This window comes from Pseudophryne corroboree, chromosome 1 (assembly GCF_028390025.1).
Source record: "Pseudophryne corroboree isolate aPseCor3 chromosome 1, aPseCor3.hap2, whole genome shotgun sequence".
NCBI classification, from domain to species: domain Eukaryota; kingdom Metazoa; phylum Chordata; class Amphibia; order Anura; family Myobatrachidae; genus Pseudophryne; species Pseudophryne corroboree.
Window position 1 is genome coordinate 313,328,755 of NC_086444.1, and position 25,531 is coordinate 313,354,285.

General features: G+C 45.2%; 1 protein-coding gene across 24 annotated transcripts in view; it reads left to right on the forward strand.

The window, feature by feature from the left end:
• Positions 1-25,531, forward strand: part of PITPNM2 (phosphatidylinositol transfer protein membrane associated 2) — a 545,353-nt gene that overhangs the window by 132,443 nt on the left and 387,379 nt on the right. The window contains exon 3 of one of the 24 annotated variants that reach the window (XM_063964522.1): positions 3,101-3,253. The exons of the other annotated variants lie outside the window; for them this stretch is intronic. The gene's annotated coding sequence lies outside the window, so the exon portion shown is untranslated. The remainder of the gene's footprint in view (positions 1-3,100; positions 3,254-25,531) is intronic. 24 annotated transcript variants of the gene reach the window in all.

Sequence of the window (25,531 nt, forward strand, 5' to 3'; positions counted from 1 at the left end):
AGGTCATCTAGTGCCTCGAACATACACTACTTCAGCATACTCTAGATGACCTGAAGAGAGATGCTGACAATACATGAATAAGACTTGTGTGGGCAAAGGATGGTGAATAGCTATAGTGCTTTAAAGCTATAGCTCTCTGTTATGAGGCATTTCAGAGATTGCTTATCTGTAGTGTCGTTCAGTAAAGGTAAACATAAGAGCATCTGCTATGATCCCAACTTTACCACAATTATCTTCTGTTTTTAGTACTTCCTGAACCTTTTCATTATATAGTTGTCAAAAATATTACATCATACGTGGTATTTGTAATTACTTTTGTCAGCTTTATATAGGGCAACTTTTATGTTTCGTAGTCTTCTAATGTCAAATATACTGAACAAGTGTTACGTCTAGGTTATCCCTAAAACATTGTACTTATGAAGTATACTAGTCTCTTTTGTTTATTTAAACAAAGTTTTATTTGTTTGGCTTTTCATTTATTTATATAAATTCGCCAATTAAAATCCAAGCAAAACATGGGGAGAACATATAAGCTTCACACTGATATGGTCCTGATCAGGAATCGAACTCATTAACTTAGGGGGTCATTCCGAGTTGATCGCTAGCTGCATTTGTTCGCAGCGCAGCGATCAGGCTAAAAAATTGCATTTCTGCGTATGCGGCGCAATGCGCATGCGCAACGTACGGGCACAACGAACGATGTAGTTTTGCACAGGGTCTAGCGATGCATTTCAGTCGCACTGCTTGCCGCAGAGTGATTGACATTAAGTGGGCGTTTCTGGGTGGCAACTGACCGTTTTCAGGGAGTGTGCGGAAACACGCAGGCGTGCCAGGAAAAACGCAGGCGTGGCTGGGCGAACGCAGGGAGGGTTTGTGACGTCAAATCCGGAACTGAATAGTCTGAAGTGATCGCAAGCGCTGAGTAGGTTTTGAGCTACTCTGAAACTAAACATACATTTTTTATAGCCGCTCTGCGATACAACCGTTTGCACTTCTGCTAAGCAAAAATACACTCCCAGTGGGCGACGGCATAGCTTTTGCACGGCTGCTAAAAACTGCTAGTGAGCGATCAACTCGGAATGACCCCTTAGTGCTGTGAGGCAGCAATGCTAACAACTGTGCTGTCCATGCTGCCCGTGTAAAACCTAGCTGCATAGCTCACATACTTTATTTATTTATTTATTGTTAACAGTTACTTATATAGCGCAGGTATTTTCTGTTGAACTTTACAATTAGGAACAAATAGTAATAAAACAATAGCGTGCAAGAATAGACAGACAAAGAAATTAGGGCAAGCTTACAATCTATAGGGCGATTCTCCAGGCAGTGAACATAAAGTGCCGTGCATCACACGCTTTTATTTTTTAATTTTTACTTTTAAACTGGTCTGTTAAGACATTGTTGTTATATGAAAACTTAATTGCTTAGTAGCAATACCTTACCCTATAATTAAGACCCACTAAAATCTTGGTATTTTGGAGAAGTATGTCATTTGAATTTGTGTAGCTGTCCCGTGCATCACGGAGAATCGCCCTATAAGGAAATAGACATTGACACACAAGTGCTACATATTGCATATTGGTCCAATTAGATTGCAGAGGTTCTTGTTGGGCTGTATAATCCAGACACACAGGAATGCTGACCTATGGTCAACATGATGTAAACGTTAAAGAGAAAATATGTCAAATTATGTGTGGACTGTATAGAGGGAATGGAACTGGGTAGGATAGCTTCTGGAAGTTATGTGGGCAGTTGAGGAATTTGATCTGCGTGCCTGAAGAGGTGAGGTTTGGTTTGGAGACCTGTGGAAAGTCTCATTGTGCGTGGGAGAGCATTCCGCAGGATAGGTGCAGCCGATAAAAGTCCTGTAACCGCGAATGGGTGCAGGTATTGTGTGTGGGAGATAGACGCAGATCTTATGCTGATCAGAGAGGTTGAGCTGGGAGATACTTATAGATAAGTGAAAAGATACACTGTATGTTTGTAAAGTTTTGTGTAAAATAATTTTCTATTGAATTCAGTAGAGTACAGATAAGCAATGACGGGCAGGGCAGAGCAGTAGACGATGAATGGTTAGCAAGGAAGACCAGCCTCGCTGCTGCATTTAAAATGGATTGTGGTGGTGAAAGTCTGTTTTGGGGAAGACCTGTAAGGAGACTATTGCAGTAATCAATGCTGGAGATAATAGGAGCATGAATTCGAGTTTTTGCAGTGTCGTGTAAGATACGGGTATATTCCGAATAGGTTTTTTTAGATGTATGTAACTATTTGTAAACAGATTGAATGTGGGGAACAAAGGACAGTTCAGAGTCAAGAATGACAGCTAGGCAGTGAGCTTATGAACAGTGATAGAGATATCAGGTTGTTAAGTACTATTAGATGGTGGAAATATTATTAATTCTGGTTTTGAAAGATTAAGTTTGAGGTGTCTATATGACATCCAAGATGAAGTGAAAGAAAGACAATTCAGTAACACGTACTAATACAGATGGTGACAAGTCTGGAGAGGATTGGTAGACTTGAGTATCATCCGCATACACATGATACTGATAACTTTGCTAAGAGATGTGTAAAGATTGAGAAAAGCAGAGGACTTAGGACATAGCTTTGCAGTACTCCAAGTGATAGAGGTAGCAAAAAGGAGATGGAATCCGAGAAACAAACACAAAACATGATTAGATATGTAGGCTGAGAACAGGATTGGGTTGTGCTCTGAAGACCTAGGGATTGCAGTGTTTGTATGAAAAGAGAGTGGGCAACATTGTCAAATTCAGCACTGACTTCCCTCACTTGACTGCATCAAGCAAGGGATGACACCTCCTAATATGAATATACATTATAATATTTAATATGTATAGTTGTACCTACATTTGTCTAGCTGTATTACCGTAATTTTTACCTTTGCATTCTCTGTTTTGAAAGAAATGTATCTTAAGAGCCTGTGCTGATCGCTCTAAAGTATACAGAGGTTTTAAAGTTTAAACCTCTTAATTATACTTTCGATTGGATTTTAAAGGGTTTTGTTGATGGGCTTGCTTTAATTGCCTGCTGAATAATTCACATGTACCTTTTTTATCCCTGCTGTAAATTAACTATGAAGTCGGTGCTCTGTGCACATGTTGTGCAGACCAGAGTGAGCAGGGTGCTGTTGACACAGGTGCCCAGGTTATCAGACATTGATGGTCTAGTCTAACACGGAACAACAGGCATACACAGCCTCCTTCCTGAAGCTGGCACTTGTTCTGTATACCCAGTAAGTAATGGTGTATTAACTCTCATTTTTGTAGTTGTCATTTTAAAACAGAATAAGGAATGTTCAGACTACTGTAGCCTGCAGATTTATGCTTTGTGGTTAGAGTATTTGTAGCTAATCCCCTCCTAATTTATTATGTGATCAACTACTCTTGAACAGCTGGCGTTGTGAATATGCCATCTATGGATTGGAAGGATGAATATCAAAAACCATTAACATATACAATTAGTTTGAAGTTAAGTTTCCACCAGCGTTATTGAATGGATTAACCTACATTTCATTCTGTTACAGGAAGTGGTTTCATTCTCGTCACAAATACTTTACTTTTAAGAGTTTTAAATACTTTCCATTTTTGTTTTATTTTTCAAAACAACTGTTTGTCTGTGATCACACTTGCTCAATAACCATCTGTACTAATCGTCGCTAATAATAATTACTATATAACAACATTATTATTATTTTTTTTGGTCTTTTCCTGTATTTCTTTTTGTATTGGTTAATTTTCCTCTGTGCTTGTGGTGTAAAACAGCTTTGTATAATGTTTACACATAAGCGTGGCTGCCTTACAGTGTATCATAATAACAGAATAACGAAAGCTGGCTCCATCTGTCACCAGTAACGCTTCATGTGACATTGGTTTTGTTACGTTCTAAGGCTGTAATTAAATTGCTAAGTATAATAGAGTATTATGCGTTTTCAGGTCAGTCCGTGCAAATTTTCTTTTTGTACAAGTATGTTTTGTTGTGTTGGTATTAAGTATTTTTGAGAGATCACTGTCTTTGGTTGTTACTGAAGTTTATGTAAATATATTGTCTACATTGAGCGCAGCAGAGTGGATTTTGGCAGTGTTGTATTTACTGTTTATACAAGCTAGAGTCATGTCTTTGGAGCTCTGTTCTGGGATCAGCTGGAAATGGGTTTATGCAAATTGTATTTTTTGTCCTTTTCCTTTTGATACATGATCTTGTCAACCACCTATTTTTCTAAGATAAGTAGCATGTCTGTTGGAGAGGGCATAGACAGGTATATATGTACTGACGGGTCTAGATTAAACTAAAAAAGCTGGGCATAAACTATACAATTATCTGGCAGGTCATCTGCCAGATCTAGCTGGTTGGAATGAAAATCTGGTAATGGATAAGAGCAAATAATCGTTCATTTGCTCCAAACACTGACAAACTGTCATTCATACATATTGGTTAAATCACAGGGCCTAATTCAGAGTTGATCGCAGCAGCACATTTGTTAGCAGTTGGGCAAAACCATGTGCACTGCAGGGGAGGGGGGGGGGGGGGGCAGATATAACATGTACAGAGAGAGTTAGATTTGGGTGGGGTGTGTTCAAACTGAATTCTAAATTGCAGTGTAAAAATAAAGCAGACAGTATTTACCCTGCACAGAAACAAAATAACCCACCTAAATCTAACTCTCTTTGCAAATGTTCTATCTGCCTCTCCTGCAGTGCACATGGTTTTGCCCAACTGCTAACAAATTTGCTGCTGCAATCAACTGTGAATTATCCCCACAGATCAAACCAATTTGTCTGAATGACCGTTTTTGTCCATTTCCCAGTGTTTCGGAGCAAATGGTCGATTGTCATTTGCTTTCGTTCATTACCAGATATTCGTTCCAACCAGCCAGATCTGGCAGATGATCTGCCAGATAATTGAATAGTGTATACCCAGTTTAACGTTTTAATACATGCATAGCAGTGATTGGGCTGAACCCAAAAAAAAGTATGTTCCAGGGACCCCTCACTTTTAAAAATTGGGGTCCTACCTGTCCTTTTCTGGGTCCCATCGGAATGAAGGTTTTAATTAGTATTATTAATGATTCAAATGTAAAAACACAGAATTGATTTGGACACTAGAAAAGTTTTGGAAGGGGAGGATTGGGTGACAATGCTGCTGTGCTGTGTAGCATACAGGACACTCTGCACCAAGCTGTAACTAGTCATTTTGGCGCCCTTTGGCAGAAAGTGAATTAGTGCTCCCCCACCCACACTGAAAATCAGTGACCGTGTGTGGCGAAAGCGTGCAGCAAAAAATTAGGGGCATGGCTTTGTTGGGAAGGGGCGTGGTCACATAATAGTACCAATTCACATTACACCACACAGTAGTGCCGCTTAGCTTATACACATTGCACCAGGTAGAACCTCCTATTCACACTGAGCCAGGTAGAGCACGTTATACAAATTGCGCCAGGTAGAGCACGTTATACACATTGCACCACACATTGCGCCAGGTAGAGCATGTTATACACATTGCGCCAGGTAGAGCACGTTATACACATTGCGCCAGGTAGAGCACGTTATACACATTGCGCCAGGTAGAGCATGTTATACACATTGCGCCAGGTAGAGCACGTTGTACACATTGCGCCAGGTAGAGCACGTTATACACATTGCGCCAGGTAGAGCACGTTATACACATTGCGCCAGGTAGAGCATGTTATACACATTGCGCCAGGTAGAGCATGTTGTACACATTGCGCCAGGTACAGCACGTTATACACATTGCACCAGGTAGAGCACGTTATACACATTGCGCCAGGTAGAGCACGTTGTACACATTGCGCCAGGTACAGCACGTTATACACATTGCACCAGGTAGAGCACGTTATACACATTGCGCCAGGTAGCAATTATATGATTAAAAAACAGGACAACATTATTAAATTCATTTTATATATGTAATAGTTTTATGGTGCTGCTATAATAGGAGCCCCAGACTGGATTTAGACACTACAAAAGTGTTGTGGGGGAGGGGGCGAGAGGGTGACAATGCTGCTGGGCTGTTATCATACCGGAAGTATGCGTTCAGGATCCTGGCTATCGGGATCCCAGCAGCCATAATAACGACGCTGGCATCCCGAGGAGATCAGGATCCCGACGACAATATCCTGACAGTCAGGATCCCGAAGGTAAGTATGCACTGCCGCCGCAGGTTTAGCGTGCGGGAGGGGGGCTTAGGATATGGTGTTGAGGAGGTTAGGCTGCACAGAGGAGGGATAAGGGTTAGGCACTAAGAGTGGAGGGTTAGGTTTAGGCTGCTGGAAAGGGAGGGTTAGGAGGGTAGGGTACCCTCTGCACCCTTGTCGGCATTGCTGCGATCAGGATGCTGATGTCGGTATACTGAACGCTGGCATCCCGATCGCCGACTTTTTTGACACTTGGTACAGCCACTGGATTCGAGTCATGCTGCCTGTAATTTATGTGCTGAATGATCTGTGCTGGCTGTCTTTGCAGTAACCAACAAAGATAACCAGCACGGTGAGTGTCACTGAAGTTGATTACTCAGCACATAAATTACAGGCAGCATGACTCGAATCCAATGACTGTACCGAGTGTCTTGTATGCTGCGCAGACCAGCAGCATTGTCACCCTCTCGCTCACCCCCACCCCGTGCAAAATTTTTGTACTGTTTAACAACCCGTTTTCTGGTGCCATGCAGCCCCCATCTCCGCCTTCCCACCATCGGATGTCACCGATATGAGCAGCCGCCACCGCAAGTCCAGTCACCCGCTACTAGGCCGCTCACCCTTCCTCACAGCACTTACAGTACGCGGTCACGGCGCTCTTATTCCCCCCCCCCGCGCAGCAAAGTGTAGCGATGCAGAGACGTCTTCACTCTCTGCCCGGCCCCTGTGAAGCCGCAGCACGTGATCAGGAGGGGTGGCCGCCGCCAGAGAACTGTTAAGGCTCCACCTTCGTCCTCTCTTTACAGGAAGCTTAAAGACAGCGAGTGATTTGCTGCAGTGGAACATGTCCCCGGGGACCCACAGAGTTCAGAAAAGTGAGTCCCTAGCCCACAGAACTGGGTAAAATACGCGCTATAGCGCATATTTGCGAACACTGCATAGGCTTTGGCACTCCTTAGAATGAGTACTGAGCAATCTTATGAGAAGGGAGGTGTATTAAACCTCTACGATAGGGGGCTGGCAGTGGTACTCGTCAATCATGTGTTGTAGCCTATGGGGTGTATTCAATAAGTGTCGGAAGCTGCCGTCTTGTCGGAAAGACGGCAGCTTCCGACAGATTTAGGTTGAAAGGTGTTTAGACCTATTCATTAGAGGCTGTTTTTTTCTGACAAGTCAGGAATTCCCGACTTGTCGGAAAACACGTGGATCGGCGGAATAACTGCGGATCCATGTGCTTTTGTCGGAAACAAGGCCAAATCCGACAGGTTTTGTCCTGTTTCCGACAACCTCAATCCGACTGTTAAAAACGTCGGATTGAGGTGAGGTGACGGGAGCAGGGCGAGGGAGAGAGAGTGCTTATCGGCGGGAGCAGCTTGCGCAGCGGACGCTGGAAGACACGACTACTCTCTGACGTCCCCCCGGCCAGGCACCTCTCTCCCGGCAGCACTCTGTGTGGCTATCTGCAGCTGTCCCCCCGGCCAGGCACCTCTCTCCCGGCAGCGCTGTGTGTGGCTATCTGCAGCTGTCCCCCCGGCCAGGCACCTCTCTCCCGGCAGCGATCTGTGTGGCTGTCTGCAGCAGCTCCCTGTGATCTCACACAGACGGGAGGGAATGGCCAAATCCGACAGTCGGATTAGGCTCAAATACGACAGTCGGATTTGGCCACTCTATTGAATAGGGGTTGTCGGACACATTCCGACAAATGCATGTCGGAATGGATCCGACTCTTATTGAATACACCCCTATGGCTGGCAGGGGACGTGTTAGTAAGAAAAAGGTATCTAAGGTGCTGTTTGTGTAGGACAAATTCTCTTTGTCCGGGTTTCTCACCCTCCCTACCCTTAGTTTAGGTTTGCGTAGCTTCATTGTGGAACAAAAAAAACGGCAGTTTCACCAGTCCGTGTGCAGACGGTTATTTGAGGTGCACCCCCTCCCATGACTAGTAGTTAGCTGTACCACTCTGACGGAGGGAGGGGGGGGGGGGGCAGTATCACCACCTGACAGGTGAGTAGTCAAGTCGAGTCGATACCTTCTTGTTTGATTGTACTTGTGTTATATATGCACACTGGGTGATATACTCGTGCAATGCTTGTTTTGTTGTGGTCTGAGCATTGCAGACTGGAGATTTCTGGCAGTGCTTTCTTTGCCACCATACATCTTTAATACATCTCTAATACAAAAAATTATTTAATGCCTTAAATAAATTTGCTAACAGTTTCTCTGGCAAATCTATGTCTCCGTGTCTTATTTTACAAGAGTTTGGGTTATTGATTGATGCACCAATGACACACCTCAGCCAGTAGAAGGTTTATGTGTGGTGTGTTGCCTACTTTGTTTCAATTTTCTTTACTATGCTATATAGACAACATACTTTTATCACTAGAAAGCTGGCTTGATCCCCACGTCAAAACTGCAAATAAACTCCTATGACCCTTGTAACGTCTTAGATTTTGACTATCGTAGGCCTTCCATTAATGAACTTTGCAAGCGTTTCTAATGGGCCCTACACACTGGCAGATTTCACTGAACGATATGAACGTTCTCGTTCATTAATGAACGTGAACTAGTTCATATCATTCAGTGTGGAGGCAGCAACGATGAACGATGCACGGCCCCACGCTCGTTCATCATTGGTGCCCCGTCGCTTATGCATGCACGCCAACATGGACAATCTTGTCCATATTAGCATGCACTGCTATGATTCCGGGTGACGGGGGGAGTAAAGAAACTTTACCCCCCCCATCGCAGGGGGGCGTCGGGCACCTCGGCGGCACATCGCCATATGTGTAGGGCCCTTTAGGCAGTCTGATATTGCTGTCTGTACGGCTCACACAGCTCCTTGCATGGGAAAACCATCACTCTTACTAAGGGTGAGGTGACATTTCAGATTTGTATAATTTATTTACTTTGTACTGATCTGGAATATAATCTAAATACTTTTGTATGTGTTTATGCAAATCCTTTCATTTTCACATTATGAATAAATTATACATTATATTAGACCCGTTTTGGCCAAAGCAGGAGCCGTGATGTATCACAGAGCATATTTCCTTCTGTGGATCTATGGATAGGTGACTGTGAATCGTGTGAACAAACTGACAGCTGCTGATTGAGAGACTCTGCTTGCTGAAGTGCAATACATGATTAGGAGCAGATTCTAGCCTAGTAAATTAGTATATTGATCACAGACTGCGTCCTGCAGAACAGCTTTTCTATCTAGCAAGTTTGCTGCAAATACTCCTCATAATTACATCACAGCCTCTTGTAAGACTGCAACAATTAACCACCACAAATGTCATGCAATCAATTAATGCTCCCAATTAGATTATATACTAATGTTGAAACATTTATAGTGCATTATGTAAGTACAGTCTTTTGTCACCGTATTGGTGCTTACCAGCACTGAATGAGTTAAATGGGACATAAGTAACTCTTAAGGGCTTATTTATGAAACAGAGAAAAGTGTGGAGAAGTGAGCCAGTGGAGAAGTTGCCCATGGCAACCAATCAGTGCTCCATATAATTTTATAGAATGCACTTTATAAATTTTGCCTCAACACTGATTGGTTGCCATGGGCAACTTCTCCACTGGCTCACTTCTCCACTCTTTTTATCACTGCTTCATAAATCGACCCCTTAGCTTTAAAAGTTTTTCCTAAACTATTCATGCATGAAGATTAGCACCCTAGGTGAGATTAGTACACATCAGCCTTTCGATTTTCCAATGTATTATACATAATCACATTTTCAATGGTACAGATTTATTTTTTGTTCCATGTGATAATCTCTAGATTATATATACTGCGGTTGCTCCGGTTTCTTCCCACAATCCAAAAATAGACTGTCCTGCTAATTTGCTCATGACAAAAAAATTGACCCTAAATATGTGTTTGTAAATGTGGTAGGGAATATAGAATAACTGGGGCAGGAACTGTTGTTAATGGCCAAATATTCTCTGTAATGTGCTGCACAATATGTATACATATGTGACACTTCTGGTGTTTTAGTAGAGTGGAATTGTGCCAAACAGGCTATTCTGAATAAAGCTAAAACTGGGCTTAAAGAGTTCTGGTGGTACTGCAGATGGGCATAGCCCATACTGGAAAAGAGAATCTTATCTGCTGCAGGTCTGCAGCCCTTGGCTCTGTATTATGCTGCGGCATAGTTGTATTATAGGAAGACTAGGTGAATCATTGCGCCTTACGGGCGCTCTTCACACCGTCGTAAGGGGCTACCCTTAACCCTTGTACGCCCTTGAGGTGTGCATTATTTGTATTATATGGAGTATTACCTCCAATCATAATTGAGTGATTAAATATTGCACGGACAAAGGGCGTGTGATGGTTAAGGGGTCATGGCCCTTTGCAACGGCGTGAACAGCGCACGCAGGGCCTGATGAATCACCTAGTAGGTACTGTGGTTGGGGGAATGGCGGATGGGTGAGGGGGCACGGGGGTGCCACGGGTGGGGGAGGGGTGGATGCGGGGGTGCCGTGGGTGCAGTGGTGCCACAGGTGGGGGCGGGTGCGTGAGTGCCACAGGTGGGGGAGGGGCGGGTGCGTGGGTGCCGCGGGTGGAGGTCCGGAGCCACCGCTGGTGCTGCGGGTGGGGGAGTGGCCGGGGTGCTGCGGGTGGGGGAGGTGGTCTGGAGCCGCCAGGGAGTGTGTGGGGGTGCCCGCGGATGGGGCCCGGAGGAACTGCGAGTGGGGGAGGGGCGGGTAATGCTTCTCCTGCTGGAAGCAGCTAAACTGCTGTCCGCCCTTTGGCAGTGGCTCTCCCGGAGACTCGCACAGCAGCCAAGCATCCAGTCACTATTGTTAGCGCCGGTGTCCCAACGCGCCGCATTACAGGGAAGAAGATGCACTCAATAAACTACAGCTCCCAGCAGGCCTTAGCGCTAAGGGTTGCTGGGAGCTGTAGTTTATTTAGTGCGTGTACTTTCCTGTAATGCGGCGCGTTAGGACATCGGCGCTAACAATAGTGACTGACTCGCTGAATCAATGTAAAAGGTGAGAGTGCTGTGCAGTGTCAGTGACACTGCACACCCACTGCACTGCACAGCACTGTCACCTTTTACATTGATTCAGCGTCCAGACATTACCCTCCGCGATATCACCCACTCTATCCGTTACATTAGCCATCTCGGGGCTTCCAGGCCGGCAGCCCAGGTGCTGTGTTGCGGAGTCAGGGCCTCTGTGGATCTGGGCGCGGCTGTGGCGGGGAGGCACTTCTGTGACATCACGCACAGAGGTGGCTCAGAGAGTATGCGTCGCAGGTAGGGCTTTGAAAGCCTTCCGCTGCGCCGCTTTCATACACATCTATGCCTGTGCCTGCAGCAGCTTTTGTTCCACCTGCGCCGAGGCTAGGGAGTGGGGATTGTTGATGCCGGAGGGGGCAGGCGGACTGGCAGCAGGATAAAGGACGCTGCAGTAAAAGTCCCCCCCCCCCCCCCCCCCCCCCCTTATCTACAGCGCAGAGACTTGCTGCAGATGCAGTGGCATACCCTCCCAACTGTCTATACCGATTTTTGGCTCTCCCAACTTCTATTGAAAGTATAGGAAAAGGGGCGTGACCATGCCACTTTACCCATGGTCACTCCCCCTTTTCGAATTTGTAGCGATTTTTATGTGTAAATTGTTGGAGGGTATGTTGCTGCAGATGCAGTGGGCCTATTTTGGGGTGTGGACCTGGAGCTGCAGCTCCATCAGCCCCATTGTTAGCTGCTCTGGGAACACACAGCAGCAAAGGGCAGAGCCTTCCATTGGATGTAACCTGTGTGGGAGGGCGTTTCTCGCCCAATCAGCTGTGGACCTAGTGTGATAGACCTGCTGCTAACCCAATGAGAGCTCCTAGCCATGCCCAGCGTTATCCACACAGTCACAGAGTGACAGATCTGGGCTATTATATAGGAGATGTTACACCCCAAGAAATGGCAAGCAGGAATGTGTATAGAGTTTCTGCATTCTGTAGCACAGCTCATGTTATATGTTGTTTCTACGTCTTTGTTGTAATGCAAAGTAACTAACTTTTTAAATTTACATATACATAATTTACATCATATACAGCATTAGTTTTCTTCTAATAACTGTTATTTATGTACATCCTTCTCCTTAGGCAATAGGGGTAAAGAATATTCTGTAATACTTCCTGTTTGCTTATTAGGATTAAATAGGAAGCATATCAATATCATACATTTGTTACTGGATGTGGAGGTGTATTTTGCTTGTTCTAGCTTCTCCAAATAACACCGGCTTTGCATAGCACAGGTGGCTGTTTTGTCTGTGTTTACACGGCGCAGTGACAGCTTATGAGAAGCAATATTTGCTCTAATTGAAAAAACCGCATTGTTTTTTAAGACTACATACACTTTGCATTAGCTGGAATTGATAATTAATGTGTTAATAATTCAGGAGCCAGCAAGAACAAACAAACTAAGAACATCCTTTGTGTCCACTCAAATGATCATCTTCTTCCTATGGCAGGAAGTTTGCATTTCACTCACTTAAAAAACTATCCTGGCCTAAAATGCCTGGTCTGACGTTATAATAAAGCAGTGCGACAGAGCATTTATGAAAACTTGTGCAGTTATCGGAACACAAAAGTGTGCTGCATGTCTTTGTATCAGCAGTAGCCTATGCAATAAAGATTGCACACAAAAAAATATAGCAATATGAAAATTTGCCTGCCATTCACACAGCGTAGGGATGGTGTTACAGGAAAAGTAAGAACTGGCTCATAACATGCTGTTATTGTAAGCTGTTACTGTCCTGAGTCAAGTAAGTCCGTACACAGAGGGGTAGATGTATGAAACAGTGGTTGCTGATACCGCTTCTCCCCCATGTATGATGGAAGAGATGTGTGGTACATGATCGGGGTGCTATGTGCCCTTATCATTATTGGTGCTGCTGTATTTAAGATAGCATGCCGATGTGCCCTCCAATGTATAAACGGTCAGTGGAACTGACCGCTCCGACTCCTGCAGGTGGTGTTACTCCATCACCACAGTATGGATAGCACTGTCCCTGGCTGCGGGGTCTCCGGGCTGCATGGGAGATCTCGCAATAATAGTGAGGGATCATTTAACAGAACCACTATGTCTAATTGCAAACATTCTACTTGCTGAGTCCTTCTAATACCCAAATAATTTCTCTAAGTAGCATTGTTTGTGTTTTTACATTTATGTATTTTGGGTATTGTAGAGATAGACTATTTTGTCATATGGTTTTGTCCTTGGGGATCTCTGGGGTTTGATTGTAATTAGTGCTGGGATTAGGGTATTATTTTCTTCAAAGCACTAATTAATTGCTGAAACTTTTTGGGGTTTAAATGGGAAAAGAAAACTGAAATGGTATGAAAAATGGAAATGTTTATTTCTACATCAAAATAGTTTCTGGTTTAATGGTTTTAATGGTTTAAAAAGTTTAATGGTTTAAAATCTATGGGGTATATGCAATTGCGGTCGAATTCCCGAAATTGTCGAAAAACGGGACTTTTCCGCCAAAAAAAAAAATTCGACAATGCAATTTGTCCGTCAAAAAAACGGACTTTCAAAATTCGACTTTTTGAAATTCGACATTTGTCAAATTCGACTTTTCTGCAATGGTACAAATGCGGCAATTCGACAAAAGTATATTCAATTGAAGTTTGGAAATTCGACAACAGTGCTTTTAGACAGTAAATTCGTCATTTTCAATCCGCCACACTTTGGTGGGTGAATCTAATAAAAAAAATTTAAAACATGTTTTTTTTTGGTGTTTTTTTTATTGGTAATAGCATATCTATTTATATTAGAAGGGATTAGGTACTTGGTTTGTCTTTTTGGGAGGCACAAGTATTATTTATATATTTTTAAAAATATATATATTTTTTATTTTTATTTTTTTAGATGGAATGGTAAAATCCCAGAAAAAAATGGCGTGGGGTCCCCCCTCCAAAGCATAACCAGCCTCTGGCTCTTCGAGCCGGTCCTGGTTCTAAAAATCCGGGGGAAAAATGGACAGGGGATCCCCCGTATTTTTAAAACCAGCACCGGGCTCTGCGCCTGGTGCTGGTGCAAAAAATACGGGGGACAAAAAGAGTAGGGGTCCCCCGTATTTTTTACACCAGCATCGGGCTCCACTAGCTGGACAGATAATGCCACAGCAGGGGGTCACTTTTATACAGCGCCCTGCGGCCGTAGCATTAAATATCCAACTAGTCACCCCTGGCCGGGGTACCCTGGGGGAGTGGGGACCCCTTCAATCAAGGGGTCCCCCCCAGCCATCCAAGGGCCAGGGGTGAAGCCCGAGGCTGTTCCCCCCCATCCAAGGGCTGTGGATGGGGGGCTGATAGCCTTGAGAAAATGACAAGAATATTGTTTTTTTCCTGTAGTACTACAAGTCCCAGCAAGCCTCCCCCGCAAGCTGGTACTTGGAGAACCACAAGTACCAGCATGCGGGAGAAAAACGGGCCCGCTGGTACCTGTAGTACTACTGGGGAAAAAATACCCAAATAAAAACAGGAGACACACACCTTGAGAGTAAAACTTTATTTCACACCTGCCGACACACACATACTTACCTATGTTGACCCGCCGACTGCCACGTCTCCTGATCCGACGATCCGGGGTACCTGTGAATAAAATTATACTCACCTCAATCCAGTGTCCAGATATAAATCCTCGTACTTGGCAAAACAAATAAACGAACACCCGACCAAGCGGACTGAAAGGGGTCCCATGTTACACATGGGACCCCTTTCCCCGAATGCAGAGACCCCCCCCCCCCCCCGTGACTGCTGTCACAGAAAGGTCTCTTAAGCCAATCAGCGAGCGCAACGTCCGGGCACTCTGCTGATTGGCTGCACGTCTGAGCTGTCAGACAGCGCATCGCAAAGCCTCTCCATTATACTCAATGGTGGGAACTTTGCGTCAGCGGTGAGGTAACCCCACCGCTGACGGCAAAGTTCCCACCATTGAAAGTAATGGAGGGAGCTGTGCGATGCGCTGTCTGAGCTCACACGCGCATACAGCCAATCAGGTGAGTGCAACGAAGTAGCGCTTCCTGATTGGCTGAAGGGACCTCTGTGACAGGAGTCGCGTGGGGTCCCGGCATTCGGGGAAAGGGTAAACATGTGTAAACATGGGACCCCTTTCAGTCCGCTGGTCCGGGTGTTCGTTTATTTGTTTTGCCAAGTACGAGGATTTATATCTGGACACTGGATTGAGGTGAGTATAATTTTATTCACAGGTACCCCGGATCGTCGGATCAGGAGACGTGGCAGTCGGCGGGTCAACATAGGTAAGTATGTGTGTGTCGGCAGGTGTGAAATAAAGTTTTACTCTCAAGGTGTGTGTCTCCTGTTTTTACTTGGGTATTTTTTTTCCAGTAGTACTACAGGTACCAGCGGGCCCGTTTTTCTCCCGCAAGCTGGTACTTGTGGTTCTCCAAGTACCAGCTTGCGGGGGAGGCTTGCTGGGACTTGTAGTACTACAGGAAAAAACAATATTCTTGTCATTTTCTCAAGGCTATCAGCCCCCCATCCGCAGCCCTTGGATGGGGGGGACAGCCTCGGGCTTCACCCCTGGCCCTTGGGTGGCTGGGGGGGACCCCTTGATTGAAGGGGTTCCCACTCCCCCAGGGTACCCCGGCCAGGGGTGACTAGTTGGATATTTAATGCCACGGCCGCAGGGCGCTGTATAAAAGTGACCCCCGGCTGTGGCATTATCTGTCCAGCTAGTGGAGCCCGATGCTGGTGTAAAAAATACAGGGGACCCCTACTCTTTTTGTCCCCCGTATTTTTTGCACCAGGCGCAGAGCCCGGTGCTGGTTTTAAAAATACGGGGGATCCCCTGTCCATTTTCCCCCCGGATTTTTAGAACCAGGACCAGCTCAAAGAGCCCGAGGCTGGTTATGCTTTGGAGGGGGGACCCCACGCAATTTTTTTTCGTGTTTTTTCCCGTTTTTACCCGTTTTTTAAAAATCGGAACAAAATCCGTCAAATCGGCCGTTTTTCGTCAGCGGGACTGTCGAATCCGTTTTTTATTGAATATGGTCAATTTCGGCACCCACTTGCCGAAATTAGACGGTCGAATTAAAAAACGGCCGAAAAATTGCCGCGATTCGCCGCTAATTGCATATACCCCTATGAATCTACAGTATAATGTCACTATTTTTTGACCATTAGAAAAGGGGGTCAAACCAAACCTACTTGTAGGAAGAGAGGTGTGAAATGACAGTTTTTCTGTCGTAAACAAGAGTTCAGTGTCTGCAACTGTTTTTGTTGAATTGGGTTTAAAACTTCCAAGCTCCCAATTGATAGACCATTGTGTCTGGTCTGGAATTGCATAGGTTAATGTGTTTCAAACTAGCCTCCAGACTGCTTTAAATATCCTTGTTGAAATACAGTATGTCACCATTGCAAATTTCATGCAAAATGTTCTATATTTGGTGCTGTAACATTTAATCTTTCATTCCCCAGTATGTCTAGTGATGAGTTCCAGGCTTTTAAAGTTGAAATTAATATTTCAGCATCCCCATAGCCCTCCCTACTTTGCAGAGATCTGAGACAATGCTGAATATAACTGTTCCCACGACAAGCACCCAATGCAGATCAATAGAATCTTTCCAGTCATGTTGGAATTAAGGAAGGTAGAGAAATCCTAATTACTGGCATAGAATGGTCTGTTCTGCATTATCATCAATATAGTTTGGCCCTCTGATATTCCAATATAGATATACTGTAAATACAGGCCAGCATTGGACAGGAAAGTCTAATAACAAGTATTAACTGGAAGCTTTTATCTTACAGGCTGACCAGTCATGTTATATTTGCGTATCTTAAAACCAGTGCATGTACTGTATATTGTAGAGCTGAAGAATACAGTTTATTTGCTCAAAATGCTGATGTTAAGTGTATAAAAAATATATTAATAAGTTACAGGTCTTCCTTAACTCTAATGATATACAGTATACATGTATACACATGCTTCCACATAATAAAAATATATTTTATTATTTCTCTGACGTCCTAGTGGATGCTGGGTACTCCGTAAGGACCATGGGGAATAGACGGGCTCCGCAGGAGACTGGGCACTCTAAAAGAAAGATTAGGTACTATCTGGTGTGCACTGGCTCCTCCCTCTATGCCCCTCCTCCAGACCTCAGTTAGAATCTGTGCCCGGCTCGAGCTGGTTGCACACTAGGGGCTCTCCTGAGCTTCTAGTAAAGAAAGTATTTGTTAGGTTTTTTATTTTCAGTGAGATCTGCTGGCAACAGACTCATTGCTACGAGGGACTTAGGGGAGAGAAGCGAACCTACCTGCTTGCAGCTAGCTTGGGCTTCTAGGCTACTGGACACCATTAGCTCCAGAGGGATCGAACACAGGCCCAGCCTCGGTCGTCCGGTCCCGGAGCCGCGCCGCCGTCCCCCTTGCAGAGCCAGAAGCAAGAAGAACATCCTGGAAATCGGCGGCTGAAGACTCCGGTCTTCATTAAGGTAGCGCACAGCACTGCAGCTGTGCGCCATTGCTCCCTATGCACACCACATACTCCGGTCACTGATGGGTGCAGGGCGCTGGGGGGGGGGGGCGCCCTGGGCTGCAATTAGAGTACCTTACTTTGGCAAACAGCAAATAATATAGTCTAAAAAACTATATATGTGCAAAAATCCCCTGCCATAACATAAATATAAGAGCGGGAGAAGTCCGCCGAGAAGGGGGCGGGGCTATCTCCCTCAGCACACTGGCGCCATTTCTTCTTCACAGCTCCGCTGGAAGACAGCTCCCCAGGCTCTCCCCTGCAGTTTCCAGGCTCAAAGGGTAAAAAAGAGAGGGGGGGGCACTAAATTTAGGCGCAAACTGTAATGTAAAGCGGCTATAGGGAAAAATCACTTTGTGTTAGTGTAAATCCCTGATTATATAGCGCTGTGGTGTGTGCTGGCATACTCTCTCTCTGTCTCCCCAAAGGACTTGGTGGGGTCCTGTCCTCAGTCAGAGCATTCCCTGTGTGTGTGCGGTGTGTCGGTACGGCTGTGTCGACATGTTTGATGAGGAGGCTTATATTGGAGGCGGAGCAGGTGCCGATAAGTGTGATGTCACCCCCTGCGGGGTCGACACCAGAGTGGATGGATATGTGGAAGGTATTAACCGACAGGGTCAACTCCTTACATAAAAGGCTGGATGACGTAACAGCCGTGGGACAGCCGGCTTCTCAGCCCGTGCCTGCCCAGGCATCTCAAAGACCATCAGGGGCTCACAAACGCCCGCTACCTCAGATGGCAGTCACAGATGTCGACACGGAGTCTGACTCCAGTGTCGACGAGGATGAGACATATACACAATCCACAAGGGGCATCCGTTGCATGATTACGGCAATGAAAAATGTGTTACACATTTCTGACATTAACCCAGGTACCACTAAAAAGGGTATTATGTTTGGGGAGAAAAAGCAGCCAGTGTTTTTTCCCCCATCAGATGAGTTGAATGAAGTGTGTGAAGAAGCGCGGGGTTCCCCCGATAAGAAACTGGTAATTTCTAAAAAGTTACTGATGGCGTACCCTTTCCCGCCAGAGGATAGGTCACGTTGGGAGATATCTCCTAGGGTGGATAAGGCGCTCACACGCTTGTCAAAAAAGGTGGCACTGCCGCCTCAGGACACGGCCGCCTTGAAGGAGCCTGCTGATAGAAAGCAGGAGGCTATCCTGAAGTCTGTATATACACACTCAGGTACTATACTGAGACCTGCAATTGCTTCAGCATGGATGTGTAGTGCTGCTGCAGCGTGGTCTGATAACCTGTCAGATAATATTGATACCCTCGACAGGGATACTATTTTGCTAACCATAGAGCATATTAAAGACGTCGTCTTATATATGAGGGATGCACAGAGGGATATTTGCCGGCTGGCATCTAGAATTAATGCAATGTCCATTTCTGCCAGGAGGGTATTATGGACCCGGCAGTGGACAGGTGATGCTGATTCTAAAAGGCACATGGAGGTTTTGCCTTATAAGGGTGAGGAATTGTTTGGGGATGGTCTCTCGGACCTCGTATCCACAGCAACAGCTGGGAAATCGACATTTTTACCTCAGGCTCCCTCAAAACCTAAGAAAGCACCGTACTATCAGGTACAGTCCTTTCGGCCTCAGAAAGGCAAGCGGATCAAAGGTGCTTCCTTTCTGCCCAGAGGCAGGGGGAGAGGGAAAAAGCTGCACCAGACAGCCAGTTCCCAGGAACAAAAATCCTCCCCTGCTTCTACTAAGTCCACCGCATGACGCTGGGGCTCCACAGACGGAGCCAGGTGCGGTGGGGGCGCGTCTCCGGAACTTCAGCGACCAGTGGGTTCGCTCACAGGTGGATCTCTGGGTTCTACAAGTGGTATCTCAGGGATACAAGCTGGAATTCGAGGCGTCTCCCCCTCGCCGTTACCTCAAATCAGCCTTGCCAGCTACTCCCCAGGACTGGGAGGTAGTACTGGCAGCAATTCACAAGCTGTACCTCCAGCAGGTGAAAATAAAAGTTCCCCTCCTTCAACAGGGACGGGGTTACTATTCCACAATGTTTGTGGTACCGAAACCAGACGGTTCGGTGAGACCCATTCTAAATTTGAAATCCTTGAACACTTATATAAGGAAGTTCAAGTTCAAAATGGAATCGCTCAGGGCGGTTATTGCAAGCCTGGAAGAGGGGGGATTACATGGTATCACTGGACATCAAGGATGCTTACCTACATGTCCCCATTTACCCACCTCACCAGGTGTACCTCCGTTTTGTGGTACAGGACTGCCATTACCAATTCCAGACGTTGCCGTTTGGTCTGTCCACGGCACCGAGGGTGTATTCCAAGGTAATGGCCAAAATGATGATACTCCTTCGAAAGAAGGGAGTTATAATTATCCCGTACTTGGACGATCTCCTTATAAAGGCGAGGTCCAAGGAGCAGTCGTTGATCGGAGTAACACTATATCAGGAAGTGCTACAACAGCACGACTGGATTCTGAATATCCCAAAGTCGCAGCTGGTTCCTACGACGCGTCTGCTGATATTGGGCATGTTTCTGGACACAGAACAGAAGAAGGTGTTTCTCCCGGAGGAGAAGGCCAAGGAGTTGTCATCTCTGGTCAGAGACCTCCTGAAACCAAAACAGGTGTCGGTGCATCATTGCACGCGAGTCCTGGAAAAGATGGTAGCTTCTTACGAAGCAATTCCCTTCGGCAGGTTCCATGCAAGCAACTTTCAGTGGGAACTGTTAGACAAGTGAGGATCGCATCTTCAGATGCATCGGCTGATCACCCTGTCCCCGAGGGCCAGGGTGACTCTGCTGTGGTGGCTGCAGAGTGCTCATCTTCTCGAGGGCCGCAGATTCGACATTCAGGACTGGGTCCTGGTGACCACGGATGCAAGCCTCCGAGGTTGGGGAGCAGTCACTCAGGGAAGAAATTTCCAAGGACGATGGTCGAGTCAGGAGACTTCCCTACACATAAATATTCTGGACCTAAGGGCCATTTACAATGCTCTAAGGCAAGCAGAACCCCTGCTTCAAAACCAGCCGGTGCTGATTCAGTCAGACAACATCACGGCTGTCGCCCATGTAAACCGACAAGGCGGTACAAGAAGCAGGATGGCGTTGGCAGAAGCCACAAGGATTCTCCGATGGGCGGAGTATCACGTGCTAACACTGTCAGCAGTGTTCATTCCGGGTGTGGAAAACTAGGAAGCAGACTTCCTCAGCAGGCACGACCTCCACCCGGGAGAGTGGGGACTTCATCCAGAAGTCTTCACGCAGATTGTGAACCGTTGGGAACGGCGCAGGTGGACATGATGGCGTCCCGCCTCTACAAAAAGCTAAAAAAGTTTTGCGCCAGGTCATGAGACCATCAGGCGATAGCTGTGGACGCACTAGTGACACCGTGGGTGTACCAGTCGGTTTATGTGTTCCCTCCTCTTCCTCTCATACCCAAGGTACTGAGGATAGTAAGTAAGAGAGGTGTAAGAACTATACTCGTAGTTCCGGATTGGCCAAGAAGAACTTGGTACCAAGAACTACAAGAAATGATCTCGGAGGACCCATGGCCTCTGTCTCTCAGACAGGACCTGTTACTGCAGGGGCCCTGTCTGTTCCAAGACTTACCGCGGCTGCGTTTGAAGGCTTGGCGGTTGAACGCCGAATCCTAACGGAAAAGGGCGTTCCAGATGAAGTGATTCCTACGCTGTTAAAGGCTTGGAAAGACGCTGCCTGAAGTTCAGACGTTGTTAAGGGAGTGCTGCATATTCAGCCCCCTTTTGTGCCTCCAGGGGCACCTTGGGATCTCAACGTAGTGTTGGATTTCCTAAAATCACATTGTTTTGAGCCACTTCAGAACGTGGAGTTGAAGTATCTCACGTGGAAAGTGGTCATATATATATTTGGCCTTGGCTTCGGCTAGGCGTGTGTCAGAATTAGCGGCTTTGTCATGTGAAAGCCCTTATCTGATCTTCCATAGGGACAGGGCAGAATTGAGGACTCGTCCCCAATTTCTCCCTAAGGTGGTATCAGCGTTCCATTTGAACCAACCTATTGTGGTGCCTGCGGCTACTCGGGACTTGGAGGCCTCCAAGTTGCTGGATGTAGTCCGGTCCCTGAAAATCTATGTTTCCAGGACGGCTAGAGTCAGAAATTCTGACTCGCTGTTATCCTGCATGCACCCAACAAGCTGGGTGCTCCTGCTTCTAAGCAGACTATTGCTCGCTGGATCTGTAGCACGATTCAACTTGCACATTCTGCGGCTGGACTGCCGCATCCTAAATCAGTAAAAGCCCATTCCACGAGGAAGGGGGCTCTTCTTGGGCGGCTGCCCAAGGGGTCTCGGCATTACAACTTTGCCGAGCTGCTACCTGGTCGGGGTCAAACACGTTTGCAAAATTCTTCAAGTTTGATACCCTGGCTGAGGAGGACCTTGAGTTTTCTCATGCGGTGCTGCAGAGTCATCCGCACTCTCCCGCCCGTTTGGGAGCTTTGGTATAATCCCCATGGTCCTTACGGAGTACCCAGCATCCACTAGGACGTCAGAGAAAATAAGAATTTACTCACCGGTAATTCTATTTCTCGTAGTCCATAGTGGATGCTGGGAGCCCGTCCCAAGTGCGGACTCTCTGCAATACGTGTATATAGTTATTGCTTAACTAAAGGGTTATTGTTATGAGCCATCTGTTAATGAGGCTCATTTGTTGTTCATACTGTTAACTGGGTATAGTTATCACAAGTTGTACGGTGTGATTGGTGTGGCTGGTATGAGTCTTACCCTGGATTCCAAATCCTTTCCTTGTAGTGTCAGCTCTTCCGGGCACAGTTTCCCTAACTGAGGTCTGGAGGAGGGGCATAGAGGGAGGAGCCAGTGCACACCAGATAGTACCTAATCTTTCTTTTAGAGTGCCCAGTCTCCTGCGGAGCCCGTCTATTCCTCATGGTCCTTACGGAGTACCCAGCATCCACTATGGACTACGAGAAATAGAATTACCGGTGAGTAAATTCTTATTTTTACACTTAAACATATTTATAAACAGGCTACTACTATTTGTAATGATTAGGATAACAGAACATAAGGCATTTTCCATTATTCGATGTACCATGCCTATAATATATGGTAGGACCCAACCTTTTCCAACGTAGTCCCTGGCAATCTGCTCTCGTTATCTGTTGACATGTCTGGGGTATTACATTATCACAACAGCAACATTTAGATTTTTTTCTTTGTTTTCTCACTTTTCAGGATAAAACAAGCCCCCTGTACTGCATATGTCTAAAATTTAGTAAAATGCGATATCGATCAATCAAGTCGAAGCTAGGAACTAGGTTATACTACGTACAAAAGTAAAACAATAAATACAGTATTAAAATATATCTTTAAAAATCTAGTGAATGATCTCAGATATTTTATATACAGCAACCTATACTTTAGGAATAATAATAATTTTATTTATATAGCGCTCTTTCTCCAACAGGACTCAAGGCGCTTAACAGATACATAGCATAATATAGTACAGAAAATAATGAAGTACATTTTCATAAAATACAGAAGCATGAAGATACTAAAAGGGACATTATGGAAATGCTTGAGTAAACAGGAAAGTCTTGAGTCTACTTTTGAAGGATTCTATAGTTGGGGCCTCTCGCACTGTGCGAGGAAGTGAGTTCCATAGAGTCGGAGCCGCATGACTAAAAGCTCGACCCCCAGATGAATTATGGGAGATTCTAGGTACTGCTAGACTGTTTAGCGGGGCAGATGTATTAACCTGGAGAAGGGATAAAGAAGTGATAAACCACTCATAAGCATAAGGTGATAATGCACCAGTCAATCATTATGGAATTGAAAAAAGACAGGAGGAAGTACTATTTGTAATATACACTGCAATGACATAGTTGTGTGTTTAGTTGACTTCACATACATCTATAAAGCTATTTTTATCATAAAATGCTGCATATTTAGCGTTTGAAGGTATCCGGATGATAGTTCGACCCTAATTAGGTCAACATGGTCAATAGGTTGACAGTGCTCATGGTTAACAGGTTCAAATAGTCAACACACAATTTTTTTGTTTTTAAACAAAATTCAACTTTTCCATACTTTGCCATACACGCAGACTATGATTGGTAATAGTAACCTGCTTGAAGCATGGCGAGCAATTTGATACACTAATTGGGGTTCCATGTACTTTGACAGAGAAAATTACACCAATATTTTTTTCTTTTAAATGTTATGTCGACCATTTTTCATGGTGTTCTTTTCATGTGTCGATCTTTTGTACCTGTTTCCTTTCCAGTTTCTAGCTTTTTACCTGTCAACCAAATGACCCTGTGCGACCTTTACCATGTTGCCCTTATAGGGTCAGCTTATTGACTGTCGACCTAATTAGGGTTGACCTAATGATCCCTACCTTCTTTGATGTAGACATTTAGATTTGCATGTTCTTGCTGTCCTTTTTGTGCTCATAGCTAGTACACACACTTTTTTTAATGGGTACATATAGATGATCACATATACTGTATCTGCAGTGTAGTGCATTCTCTCCGTCAGTGTTATTGATGCTTGTTCTTCAGATGGTGTACAATACTCTAGTGAACACTTCTTGTCTTTCTACGTAAAGTGTAGATCATGCGCATGTGAGTTGATCAGACCCCTTGTGCGTTTAGTTATTTAATTTCCTTTCAGTTCCTTCATGTCAGAATTTAATGTCATGTGCATAAAGCCTGTTTGTGTTTTCCTAATGAAGAAGAGAGTGCTTAATGACACAATGGCACGGCATTTACAGTCTGATGACTCCACTGTGCCCAGATGAATAGCTGTAATATATCTATTATTGGAAAATTATTCTAATCATGAATTTGCGGGAAGAGTGACCATGGTTCAGAAAGACAATAATGCTGATGACATAAAGGGATTAATAGAGAGTTGGGGGTCTATTTACTAAGCTTTGGATGGAGATAAAGTTCATGGAGATAAAGTACCAGCCAATCAGCAAATACCTGACATGTCACAGACTGCGTTTGAAATATGACAGTTAGGAGCTGGTTGGTTTTTACTTTATCTCCATCCAAGGCTTAGTAAATAGACCCCTATTTCACAAACTGGGCACGTGTTATGCTTTAAATAATGGACAGATTGTTTAAGCCCATACATTATGCTGAAGCGTACACATGCGGGCTGGTTGGCACCAGTAGACTATATACAACTGGTTTATTTCGGGCATAGAGTATTCCCCATGCTCTAAAACCTAAGTTTTTAACTATGGTTTGCTTGCATATTATACATTTACATTAGCCATCAATAAAACGCAAAAATACTCCCTAATACTGCAGAAACAGCGCTACGTCTCATGTACAACTTTTTTTTTTTATGCTCACAAAACATAATCTATGCTTGAGCAACAAAAGAAGCAGCTATCAGTGGTGCATTTGCAGTCAGCCAGTCGCAGGCTCTCATCTATCATCATCTGGTACAGTATTTGCACCTGACCCTATCCACCTGCAAGTAGTACAACTTTCCCAAGCATATGTATATGCATCTGTGTCCTGGTCTGCACAATTGTGCAAACATGCCTGTAGTGTACTCTACTTACGCTAGGACGCTCCTACCCAACTATTTACGGTCAGCCAGGTGCAAGTGTCAGAATCGTAATCTGCGTAGGCTCATATGTAAGATGTAATATACAACGCAGGCTGGCATTTAGATCCTAAGGATCAAATTATTTTTACAGTATTTCTCTATCGTCCTAGAGGATGCTGGGGACTCTGTAAGGACCATGGGGATAGACGGGCTCCGCAGGAGACATGGGGACTTTAAGAACGTTTTTAGACCTGGGTGTGCACTGGCTCCTCCCTCTATGCCCCTCCTCCAGACCTCAGTTTG